Source organism: Odocoileus virginianus, unplaced genomic scaffold (assembly GCF_023699985.2).
Source record: "Odocoileus virginianus isolate 20LAN1187 ecotype Illinois unplaced genomic scaffold, Ovbor_1.2 Unplaced_Contig_2, whole genome shotgun sequence".
In the NCBI taxonomy this organism is placed as follows: domain Eukaryota; kingdom Metazoa; phylum Chordata; class Mammalia; order Artiodactyla; family Cervidae; genus Odocoileus; species Odocoileus virginianus.
In genome coordinates, this window is record NW_027224319.1 from 2812059 (window position 1) to 2825374 (window position 13316).

The window sequence follows — 13316 nt, forward strand, 5'->3', positions numbered from 1 at the left end:
AGCACACCTGTTTACAGCATGATTTACTGACTCTTTTAATCCCTCTGTTGAGACCTACTGCTCAGGAAAAAAGATTCCTTTCAAAACAGTACTTCTCACTGACAATGTGTACTCACCCAAGAGCTCTGATGGAAACAGACAAATTTAGAGCAATGCTTCTACAACTTACATTCTTCCAGTGAGTATATTTCGTTCACAGTATATTTTCAGAGTAGTTGACTGTATCCTATCTGTCCTCCGACAACTGCTCATTCTTACTGTGAAGAGTGAAAGTGCTAGCCACTCAGTTGTGTCCGCCTCTGTGCAGCCCCACGGACTGTAGCCCACCAGTCTCCTCTGTCCATGGGATTCTCCAGGCAAGAACACTGGAGTGGGTAGCCATTCCCTTCTCCAGGAGATCTTTCCAACCCAGGGATCAAACCTGGGTCTCCTGCATTCTAGGCAGATTCTTTACTGCCTGAGCCACCAATCAGATGGCAATGACATGACTAAACCTGAACTGTGTTCCATATGTGTGGTTTTCCTGAGGAATAAGTCCTTCCACATAAGTAAATGTCCAAGGTAACTGGTTTGTTCCTAAGCAGAAACACATTTTAACCATTTGGATAGTTAAGCTGGAAATCTCAAAAATAAAAGTAAAATCAAAAACAACAAAAAATATATATTATAGCTCTTTTTATCTTAAGCACAGTAACCATCCATTTCTTTGGAATGATTTAGAGTCATTACTGGGAACATCAGTTACTGGAGTGTGTTAGGTAATGATGTCCTCAGGGGGTGCAGAGATTCACTGTGCTCGCGGCTTTACACCAACTGGCCTGCACAGACTATTCCAATTCTAATTCTGGGGACTCCTTCCTATGGCTCTTTGTCTTCCCCCTCCATTCCCGGCTGTCATTTCTGTGTCTACGGCTACCCCCAATATACCCTTTATTTACTACTGCTAATTGGCTGTTGGCTGGAAAAGCAAAGAAAACTAAGTCTTGCTAGGCTTGTTTATAAAAGCAAGGTATTCATTTTAGGTGACAGGCCTTTAGAGGACACTGGCTATGCTCTCCTACCACACAGTCCTTGCGGGCAGGGAGCCTTGCCTTTCCCTTAGCCCAGGGCCTGGCACACAGTAACCGTCTACCACCTGTGTTCACTACACGAGCATGAGAGGAAGATGCATGAGATGGGTGGTTCTAGGCCCACCTCTTGGAGGCCTCGTGTGATTACTCTCAGGGCTGTGGCCATGTTCCAGACGGTGGAGGATGCCCCCGATAGGACCGTGAAATAGAGGCGCTGTGACTCTTACTCGTGGTTACAGATGTTTCACCTTCAGACAACGTGAGATCAAAGGCTGGACAGAGGTGCTGTGTTTGCTCCACCCCTCACTGGTGAGTGGGAGCCTGAGATCCGGCAAGGACCCCACCACAGGTGCAGCTGGCAGAGCCAGACACTTAGGGCTGAACTGAAGAACATGTTCCAACCCACACTTTAGAGCTTCAAGTAGTCCAATCAAAACCAAGGAAGACATGCTGCGCTAAAAAGTTTACTTCATTCCCAGGCCCTCCAAACGCAGCGGAAGCAGCTTTCTGATACCGAGCAGGGCCCTGTGGGGCTCCTGGGCACAAGGCCTGTGTCCCCCCATTCCTCTGATTACAGGAAACAACCTTCATTCAGCCTCCAGGACCTTCCCTGAGTTCCAAGGGGCAGGTTCATGCAGTTGTTAATCAGGGAAGGGAGAGGATGTGAGACCAGGGAGGAGCAAACAGCCAAGGGCAGCCTTGGAGCAGAGTCGTGCTTCCCCATCACAGGATGCACACAACAGTAACTTTGAGCTATTCTGCAGATACTGAACCCCTCCAGGTGGCAGAAGGCAATGGTAGGCTGCCCACAAGCATGCAGACCCCAGACCAGCTGGACCTGAAAAGGTGATGATGTTGACCGCTACTGGACCTCCCCAGCAACTCATCAGAAGAAATGTCCACGAGCTGACCGGGCCCTCTCTGAACAATTACTATGAAACTTCTCACTGTCTTCCCTAAGCTGGGACATGTGGTTTTTAGGGCACGAGCCTGCTGTGTCCCCTTTTGCCTGGCAAAGCAATAAAGTCACTCATTTCTACTTCACCCAAACCTCGGTCCCCAAGATTCGATTCAGCACCAGTGTACAGAGAAGCTGAGCTTTCAGTATCCTTTCCTTATGTTAGCCAATTGAAAATTTGAGAAATGTGGAGGGGCAACCCACCCTGAAAAACAAACTGTACACATTCCCTTCACCCTGCCGCTAGTAACAACAACCAACAACAGGCAAACACTGCACTCTTTTCCTTTTCCAATTAGGGGAATGCCAACCCTTGGGGCTGAGGCTCTTTGTCAAAGAGCCACTCCCGCATGAGTTCTCGACGTGAGTCCTCGTGTGAGCAGAGACAGGCAGGTCTCAGCCTCAGGGGCAGGCCCACAGGGAGGCCAGTGGGTCCCCGAAGCCCCCGCCTCACTGCGGCCAGCCTGCCCAGACCTCAGAAGGGGCCGCCTCCTCCGTCTCCCTCCCCACCCTCTGCACCCCATGCCCTGGCCCCTGTTTGCTTTCTCAAGCACCTTCTCTTCATTTCAACTCAAAAAGACATGCATGGCGCAGCCACTAAGCGCTGGGAGCTGTGTGGCGCGCACATCGCAGCGGTGATGAGGACAATGATGTGTGTGAGCTGCTCTGCTTGGGCCCTGCCCTGCCCTCTCCCAGCTCCCAGCCTGGTTAAGACCAGTCCCATCTGCTTTTTTCTACGAAACCGCAAGTCCCATTTTGTTTAGCTTTGTATCTTGGTATATGGCATGAGTGAGTGCTCCAATCAACGGTTCCTTCACAAACGAGACAGACACACCCCGTGATAATCCTAACACATAGGTGTCTAATGAACAGCACAACAGAGGGGCAAACAGTACCCCCAAAACCCCCCCCCCCCACACACACACCCCAGAACAGAGATAAACAGACTTCTTCTCCGAAGCAAGGACTTCAGAGGGGAGGGATGAGAGCAGGGCACAGAGCTAGGTGAGGTGTGCTGCTCAAAGTCAAGGCGGTGGGTGGACCTGTCAGGGGGAGAGGCGGTGCTGGGGGGCGGCTGGGTGTCCAGGGCTGAATGAGTGCGCATGCGCATTCGTGGGCTTTGTTGGAAAAACTGGCTTTAAAAGTAGGGAGTAGGTTGTGTTTTAGAAGCCGTGGATTTCATGATGAGTTGGGAGTTCACCCTAGAGGTTCTGGTGAACCACTAAAGCTTCCGAGGAAAGTTGTGAGGGGAACATGTCCACACTCTAGCAAGGTGATGCCAGCAGTGACAGGCAAGACAAATGAGAGGGCTCTGGGACCAGAGGCCATCGAGCCCAGGGAGGGCCCAAGGCAACAGGCCTCGGCTCTGCTTTGGAGGAACTAGGTTTCTCTCCTTGTAAGGGGTTACCAGTTTTCCAAAGAAGGACTGAGAGCAGTGATCATTTTGCAATTTTAATTACAGGCAGACCTAGGAGACTTTGTGGGCTTGGTTCAAGACCACTTCAACAAAGTGAATATTATACCAAAGTGAGCCTATGAATTTTTTGGGTTCCTAGTGCATATAAAAGTTATTTTTATACTATCTTGTAGTCTACTAAGTGTGCAGTAGTATGTCTAAAAAACAATGTGCATATCTTAATAAAAAATACATTACTGCTAAAAAAAAAATGCTATCATCTGAGCCTTTCAGGGAAAGACTAGAGATCTCTTCAAGAAAATTAGAGATACCAAGGGAACATTTCATGTGAAGATGGGCACAATAAAGGACAGAAATGGTATGGACCTAACAGAAGCAGAAGATATTAAGAAGAGGTGGCAAGAATACACAGAAGAACTATACAAAAAAGATCTTAATGACCCAGATAACCACGATGGTGTGGTCACTCACCTAGAGCCAGACATCCTGGAATGCAAAGTCAAGTGGGCCTTAGGAAGCATCACTATGAACAAAGCTAGTGGAGGTGATGGAATTCCAGCTGAGCTATTTCAAATCCTAAAAGATGATGCTGTGAAAGTGCTGCACTCAATATGCCAGCAAATTTGGAAAACTCAGCAGTGGCCACAGGACTGGAAAAGGTCAGTTTTCATTCCAATCCCAAAGAAAGACAATGCCAAAGAATGCTCAAACTACCACACAACTGCACTCATCTCACACACTAGCAAAGTAATGCTCAAAATTCTCCAAGCCAGGCTTCAACAGTACATGAACTGAGAACTTCCAGATGTTCAAGCTGGATTTAGAAAAGGCAGAGGAACCAGAGATCAAATTGCCAACATCCACTGGATCATCGAAAAAGCAAGAGAATTCCAGAAAAACATCTACTTCTGCTTTATTGATTATGCCAAAGCCTTTGACTGTGTAGATCACAACAAACTGTGGAAAATTCTTCAAGAGATTGGGAATACCAGACCACCTGACCTGTCTCCTGAGAAATCTGTATGCAGGTCAAGAAGCAACAGTTAGAACCAGACATGGAACAACAGACTGGTTCCAAATTGGGAAAGGAGTACATCAAGGCTGTATATTGTCACCCTGCTTATTTAACTTATATTCAGAGTACATCATGTGAAATGCCAGGCTGGATGAAGCACAAGCTGGAATCAAGATTGCTGGGAGAAATATCAATAATCTCAGATACACAGATGACACCACTCTTATGGCAGAAAGCGAAGAACTAAAGAGCCTCTTGATGAAGTGAAAGAGGAGAGTGAAAAAGTTGGCTTAAAACTCAACATTCAAAAAACAAAGATCATGGCATCCAGTCCCATCACTTCATGGCAAATAGATGGGGAAACAATGGAAACAGAGACTTTATTTTTTGGGCTCCAAAATCACTGCAGATGGTGACTGCAGCCATGAAATTAAAAGACACTTGCTCCTTGGAAGAAAAGCTATGACAAACCCTAGAGAGCATATTAAAAAGCAGAGACGTTACTTTGCCAACAAAGGTCCATCTAGTCAAAGCTATGGTTTTTCCAATAATCATGTATGGATGTGAGAGTTGAACTATAAAGAAAGCTGAGCACTGAAGAACTGATGCTTTTGAACTGTGGTGCTGGAGAAGACTCTTGAGAGTCCCTTGGACTGCAAGGAGATCAAACAAGTCAATCCTAAAGGAAATCAGTCCTGAATATTCACTGGAAGGACTGATGCTAAAGCTGAAACTCCAATACTTTGGCCATCTGATGTGAAGAACTGACTCCTTGAAAAAAACTCTGGGATGCTGGGAAAGGCAGAAGGCAGAAGGAGAAGGGGACAACAGAGGATGAGATGGTTGGATGACATCACCGACTCAATGGACACGAGTTTGGGCAAGCTCCGGGAGTTGGTGATGGAGAGGCAAGCCTGGCGTGCTGCAGTCTGTAGGGGCTGCAAAGAGTCAGACATGACTGAGTGACTAAACTGACTGACTGAGCCTTCAGGGTGTCACAGTAGTAACATCAAAGATCACTGACTGCAGACCACCACAGAAAATACAATAATAATGAAAAAGCTTGAAATATTGCAAGAATTACCACAATATGATACAGAGAGGAAATGCTGCTGGAAAATTGTACCAACAGACTTTGCTCAATGCAGGGTTACCACGAACCTTTTAATCTGTCAAAAATGCAAATCTGAGAAGCTTAATAAAATTGTATTTTTTTGGCCAAGGGTTTTGTAGCATTAGAAATAAATGGCTTAGCCACTGATGGTCCAGGGGTTAAGAATCACCCTTCAGCACAGGGGACGTGGGTTCAATCCCCGGTCGGGGAACTAAGATCGCACATGCCGAGAGCAGCTAAGCCAGAGCCCCACAACCCCTGAGCCAGTGCAGCATGAGAGGGTCTGCTGTGCAAGGAAAGACCCCATGCGGCGCAGCGGCGACCACGGGCCACAGCTAAGACCTGATGCAGCCAAGCAAAGAAATACACATGCTTAGAAAGAACACAAAGGTATCGACCACGGTAACTGAAATAGAGAGAGATGGCTTTCTCACACATTAGTAATTCAAGCCCGAAGTAACTCTTCCTCCCTCCTGACAGAGGAGTGCACCTGAGGGCCAGAGAGGTAAACGGAGTAAGTCTGGGGGCCAGGAAGGTCCAAGCAGAGAGAGACCGGCAGGCCCAGAGGCGTCCTGGAGCTCCCCAGAGATAGTGACACCAGTGATAAGGCAGAGGGTGTCCAGAATGACAATCTGAGCTCTGCGGTGGGGGGTAGTGTGTGCGAAGTCTCAGGAAATCATCTCATCTTCCTTCTTGGAGATTCAGGAGCAAAAATCAAGAAATGACTGACATGAGTGCTAACGGCCAAAAAACGCCACTGTTTCTGGTCCAGAGATTCAACCCCCAGATTCAACTGTAACATATGTGCTTCCTTATGCTTGGCCACAACTGTGCGCTTCCACAAATCCAGATAAGCAGACAAAAATGTACTTAGTGAAATGCCACCGATGGCCCCGTGAGCCCCTGCAGTACAGCACTCAGGACCCAGGTCCGTGCCGCCTATCCATGGCTGGGCAGCTGAAAGGGTTTCAAAGTGGTGACTCAGGCCAAGCTCACAGGCCCCATTCCACTGTGGGCAACAGCAGGCTGTTGGCCAGGTGAGACTCCTGGCCTGGCCCAGTGCTGACACTTAGTGATGGGCAGAATCCAGCTATATGCCTGTAGTTAATCACTTTATTTATTTATTTTAATATTTATTTATTTGGCTGCACCAGGTCTTAGTTGTGGCATGCAGGATCTAGTTCCCTGACCAGGGATTGAACCCAGGCCCCCTGGGTTTTAGCCACTGGACCACCAGGGAAATTCCATTAATCATTATTTGTTGAGTGAGGGGCAAATCCTTATAAATCTATCACCTGACCTAAGAAAACTTACCAAAAATCCACGCTTTATGAACAAGGGTCAAAGACATGACCATCACATAAAAGTTCAGTATCAGATTATCAGAGCCTCCAAATACCCACTGTTCTTGATCTAATGAATATCCAAAGAACCCCAGACCCTCTCAGATTGCCAGCTGTTTTCCTGAGACAAGATAAACCCTCTCTCTAAAGTCATGGGTTTCCCTGGTGGCTCAGCTGGTAGAGAACCCGCCTGCCAATGCAGGAGACAAAAGAGATGCGGGTTTGATCCCTGGGTCAGGAAGATCCCCTGGAGAAGGAAATGGCAACCCACTCCAGTATTCTTGCCTGGGAAATCTCACGGACAGAGGAGCCTGGCGGGCTATAGTCCATGGGGTCGAAAAGAGTCAGATATGACTGAGTGCTCACGCACGCGCACATATACACACATACATGTATACACACACACACACACACACACACACCCGTCTTAGCTAGATCTAAACCGAAGTCCTACAGGCAATTCAAAGAACTTTGTGAGGATTCCCTTCCAAAAACACCACACCCACTCAATGCTCTAACGTCCACACATGCATTCAAGCACAGCATACAAGTAGATCTTGGAAATGTATAGATTCAGAACCTCTCATGTTTTAGAAGAATGAACTTCAAGTAGGAAAGTATTCACAAGCCAGCACTGCAACTTCAAAAATGAATAAAAGGTCCATTCCCTGGAAGCTTTGGAAAAGAATCTTATCAAGTAAAAAATGGATTTATCTATTTCTTTACTTAACAATTTCAGTTAATTTGCATATGGATCCAAAAGGATTGTAAATTTTATACCCATTTTTAGATGATTCTCAGAAAAAGAATGAGCTATGAAGCACTATGCTCGAAATGCTTCATAAAAAACCAGTATGAGTCACTCAAATGTTTCCCAAAGTTAAGGGTGTGGTCCAAAGGAAAGATGCTTTATCTTCCCCTCTGCACTGTATCCTGCCAGGCCAGGAAAGTATCCAAACAGGCAGAGCTGCTGGTCTGTTCTGGATCTTGACCAAGGGGTCTACACTGTGTCTCTCTCTATAAGAGGGTCTGGCTTCCCCTGCCTGCCTCCTGTCTCTGTCATACTTAACTTCAACAAAAACCTAAAAGAAAGGAAGGGAGGGAGGGAGGGAGGGGAAGAAGGAGAGGGGACGGAGAGGGAGAGCAAGGAAGAAAGAAAGAAAGAAAAGAAACACATCACACAAAAGCAAATCCTATACACATTAAAATTCACCAAGGGAACTAGGAAGTGGTCAGTAAGCTAAAGTTGCCTTCCTGTCTCATAATCAGTCACCTTCTTACAAAACCCACTCATGTACAAACTCAGACTCCCAACAATGAGTCTCCATTTCAGGAAAAAGTTTGGGATTTGAAAACTCATGGAGGCTAACAGTTCCTCTGCTTACTACAACTGAGTACTACTGCGCTAAAACTGGCTGGTATACTGCCTCTAGGCTTTCTGGATCTATTAAAAAAAAAAACAACACACACCCACATATAGGATGACATAATCTATGTCACAGGCTTCCCTGGTGGCTCAGATGGTAAAGAATCTGCCTGCAATGAGGGAGACCTGGGTTCAGTCCCTGGGTTGGGAAGATCCCCTGGAGAAGGGAATGGCAACCCACTCCAGTATTCTTGCCTAGAGAATCCCATGGACAGAGGAGCCTGGCAGGCTACAGTCCATGGGGTCGCAAAGAGTCAGACACGACTGAGCAACTAACACACATAATACACGTCAGAAACGCTGGGAATCAGTAGAAACTACCATTCATTTGGGTAACACATTCATTTTTTTTATGGGCATGTTTTATCACATGTTGCCACAATGAGAAAAGAATTAAAACAAGACCACGTATAAGATCAACTGGTAAAAACAATCGATATCTGAGTCAGAATTTTAGAGTGAGGAAGAACCATAAAGACCATCTAATAGATTTTAGTCAAATTCTTCTGCTTTCCGATGAAGAACAGTGACGGGCACGAACATTAGCCTCGCGCCCATTAACATTGAGGACGCATACAGAGCAGCAGCTCTCATTTCTCACACCAACCTAGCACAGCAGCTTTTATTATTCATCGTAGAGACGGAAAGAGGGAGGTGTAGAGGCTTTTAATAATATTCCCCAGGTCAGATAAAGCCAGAATCCAAAACCAGCTCTGCCTGCCTCCACAGACCACGTTTTGAAAACAGCATGTGGCTGCTTTTCCTCTCTCTTTTTTTTTGCAAGAGGGGGACAGGAGAATGACCAAGCAGAATACACGAGTTTTGCTTCCTACTTCCTTGCACACATTTCATGGTGCTAAGGAGAGGTCACTGCATTAAATGAAACTTACCTTTCATGTCTTCATCTTTCAAGCGAGTGGGGACGGCCAGTTCTCTAAACTTTGTGGCTCGCTTTTAAGAACCTGAGAAATGGACACTAAGCAGACTTTCCTTCCACTCCTGGGAGCTTAAAATACTGTTAAAAAGAAAAAAGAAAAGGACCCTTTTTTCTTCTGTGAGCCATTTCACTGCCAGTGGGCTGTCTCTTTAATGGAGCACAGCACCCGGCCCTCAAATCCACAGCCTTTCGGGAAGAGGCCGTCGGGACTAGCTGACCCCTTCCATACCCTAGCCCAGGCTCTTCTACAGATGGATAAAGAAACGAAGCTCAAGGAGTCAGCTGATTTCCATAAAACAGAGAGGCGGCTAACTTCCTTTCTAGGTCTAACGGATGATACTGACTAATCGGGCTTCACTGATGGCTCAGAGGTAAAGAATCCATCTGCCAATGCGGGTTCTATCCCTGCGTTGGCAAGATCCTCTGGAGAAGGAAATGGCAACCCACTCTGTTATTCTTGCCTGGGAAATCCCATGGACAGAGGAGCCTAGCGGGCTACAGTCCATGGGGTCACAAAGAGTTGGACACGACCAAGTGGAGAAACAAGAACTGCTAGGAAGCAGTGGAGACAGGATACACTGCCAAGCCTGTTCTCATTCCACAGCCTACCTTTAACTGCTCTCTGTGATTGTTAATGCTTCCCATCAACTAGAACCAGAAGGGGGAGGGGTGCTGGTGTTTCTGCCAGTGACCCTGGCTTACTCACAGTTTCAATCTCTTGCCCACACATGGGCACGCAGAGATGGCGCTATCGCGTGGGCCACGTGCAGCGCTGTTCACAGAACACAGAGCTGAACGCGAGCACTTTGGGCCCTAAGGTGGGGCCTTGGCTGAACACCAGCCGATGTTCAGAAGACTGGTCCTGCCTCAACTGAGGGAGCAGGAGGACTATGGAGCTTCAGCCAGGAGAGTCACCCTAAGGTTGAGGCCCTAAAGTCTGCTTCTGCTGGGGGACACTTCCGGGAGGGCCAAGTTCCAGCATGCTGCTTATTTGGGGGGAAAGCCCACCCATGCTAGGCAGAGAGCACCTAGCAAAGGGTCCCACCTGAGGGTGTTGAAAATGGCACCCAGCCCCACATTGTGACATATGCAGACATGCAGCCTCTTGACATCACCCAGGCAAAAGCTTGGCTTTTTTAGGGACTAAAAGCAAAAGTGCTTGGAGGGATCTGAAAGACGAATTAGGGAAGGAGAAGAGAAAACCAGTTATGGCCTTTGTGCCAGGCTTCAAGGATGGTTCCTGGTGATCCCACTCACCCCGAGTTCTGTAAGTCCTGCAAGAGCAGGGCCTTGGAGGAGCCTGGCCCGAGGAAGCAAGGCTTCACACATCCACTGCCCCTGCCTGCCACGTGACGAACTGTTAGAGGGCTTTGGAGATAGACTAAAGCAGAATGAAGACTCGGTTTGGAGTCAAGTGGCCAGAATCCTACCCTGCACCTGCTGCTCACTAACTCACAATCTGGGATAAGACAGTTACCCTCCATGGGCTCAGCTTCCTCATCCATAAAGGAAGAGGGGAGACGAAGCTGGCTGCTAAGGTCTGCTGCAGAGCTCAGATTCTTTCTCTGTTCTCAGGAACAACTTCAACATCTGTTAATTTCTTGAATTTTTTTTTTTAAATGATCAAAAGTATCCTTTAACATCCTTTCCCTATTCTTTGTTAATATTCAGAAAGAAACCCACCAACAACCATTAGCAATTTTCCTGAGCATGTTCAATTTTTTTCAATGAAATATGGCATGTAATTACCGCTTCCTTTGTTCTTTCATTTAATGTTTTGTGGAGTAGGAAAAGCACTATTAAAATACATCAAACATTAGAAAGTGGTCAAAGAAAAGTCTTAAAATATAAAGTTAAACATGACCACTTTTCAGTATTTAAATGTCTGTAAATCCAAGATCTACTGGGACTTCTATAACCTGCTAAGAGAGACCATTTTCATGTAAAATGAGGTTTGGAGAGCTTGACTTGTTCAAAGTCACAAAGCAAGTTAGTGGCAAGGTCGGCATCACTGGAGTCTTTCCAGCAGAGATCATTATCTTCCTAGCCAACCTGTCTTTCAAGATGCTCTGCTACTCCTTCTAGACTTAGGAATGCACACTCTGTACAAAGCAAAGTCCAAACTTACTACAAGGGAACTGCAGCATCAGCTGTACTTGTCCCCCTAGGGCCACCATCCAAAGGTGAAAAAGCAATCCTACCCAAGGGCATTTCAACCACTGACCCTGAGCAGGAGGTATTCATGTCTCAAGCTGACCAGAAAATCTGAAGAGTTCAGTCAACAAGTCTCTCCATAGCTGAGTGGTCACGCTCTGGAGTGTGTGTGCGTGCTCTGTCGTGTCCGCCTCTCTGTGACCCCATGGACGGCAGCCCGCCAGGCTCCTCTGTCCACGGGATTCTCCAGGCAAGGATACTGGAGTGGGTAGCCATTCCCTTCTCCAGGGAATCTTCCCTGACCCAGGGATCAGACTCGTGTCTCCTGAATTACAGGCAGAATCTTTACCACTGAGCCACCAGGGAAGCCCATTCAATTTGGAGGAAGCTACGAAAAGAGACAGTTTTCCTGATGTTTCCTCACATTGCCTAGATGAATGACTGGATTAGGTGGGACACGCAAGGTGGTCTTCTTTCCTTTACAGTGGAGAGCCAGTAATAACCTGCTCATTTGTCTCTGGAAATGATTCAAAAATGAAAAAGAAAACAAACAAACAAACAGACAGGAAGAAACTCGAGGTGGGGTGGTATTAGCCTCCTTAGTTCCCCCAGCAGGTCAATGGCCAGACTTTACGCCTCCATTTCTACTTCAGCCTCTGCTTTCAATGGCTACAGGGTGTGTGTGTGTGTGTGTGTGTGTGTGTGTGTGTCCATTTCTACTTCAGCCTCTGCTTTCAATGGCTACAGGGTGTGTGTGTGTGTGTGTGTGTGTGTGTGTGTGTGTGTGGCTCAGTCATGTCTGACTCTTTGGGACCCCACAGACTGTAGCCCACCAGGATGTATGTGTGTTTAAATGTTTCTAGATAGGCTCATCAGGACACGTGACTGCCCCTTTCTCACACGTGCCCTCATGAAAGACATGGGAAGCACTCTGCCATTCTCTTAAAATGAAACACACATGAAGACCCTTCCTCTACAGCAGAATAAGCTTTACCCATGTATTCCCATCAATTTTCCTATCACTGGAATCACAAGGCATGGTTTCTACAATAGCGAGACAGACAGATGGCTGGCCTGTCACACGTTACTTACACCAAGCAACAGGCAGGACAAGTGCAAAGTGTTTAAAGGAAACAGATCTACAGAGAAAACAATAGCTCTTAAAAAAAAAAAGATTGTTTTGATGTGACATTTTTTACAAGTCTTTATTGAATTTGTCACAGTACCGTTTCTCTATGCTTTAGTTTTTTGGCCACAGGGCATGTGGGATCCTAGCTCCCCGGCCAGGGATTGAACTCATATCCCCTGCCTTGGAAGGCAAAGTCTTAACCACTGGCCTGCCAGGGCAGTCCCCAGCAATAGCTCACTTTTGCTTTTCTGGTGCTCTGCTTTGCTAAGTGGAAGAACGCAAAGGAAAAGGCCCAAAACTTGGCTTCCTCTGCTTAAGACCAGGAATAAAGTGTTCCCTTGCTGGGATCTTAAGAGCTCTCTGCAATTTCAGCCCCATAGACTCAGCACTGCCCCAAGCTCTCCCCTAAACCTACTTTTATTGCTGTAATTAACAAGGGTAGGTGGGACAGAGTTCCTCCATTGCTGTAAAGTTATTGTTGCTGCCAGTGGCTAACAGCAGCTCTTTACCTGTTGCCCTTGATGACTGGCCTGCCCAATTAGCACCTCATTCTAGGCAGGCCTCTCATCTAATTGCCATGTGTCTCAAGTGAGCACTTTATTTTATTGTCTTGTTCATGTACTAGTTCAAGAGCCTGGGCTCCCCGGTTAGAATACAATCTTCAGCTTCTCTTAGGCAGGTGTATGTTTGTGGTTTCCTTATCACTTCAGGCCCACGAGAACACTAGGGACACACAGGCATGCAAACAAATAC

At 46.8% G+C, this 13316-nt stretch overlaps 1 protein-coding gene across 9 annotated transcripts in view; it reads right to left on the reverse strand.

Moving 5' to 3' along the window:
* ZDHHC3 (zinc finger DHHC-type palmitoyltransferase 3) overlaps nucleotides 1-13316 on the reverse strand; it is a 62404-nt gene that overhangs the window by 45478 nt on the left and 3610 nt on the right. For 2 of the 9 annotated variants that reach the window (XM_020872629.2, XM_020872628.2), the window contains exon 2: nucleotides 9234-9358. The exons of 6 other annotated variants lie outside the window; for them this stretch is intronic. The gene's annotated coding sequence lies outside the window, so the exon portion shown is untranslated. Of the gene's footprint in view, nucleotides 1-9233; nucleotides 9359-9986; nucleotides 10339-13316 lie in introns of those variants that run through there. One more of the 9 variants, XM_020872627.2, reaches the window with a different exon arrangement.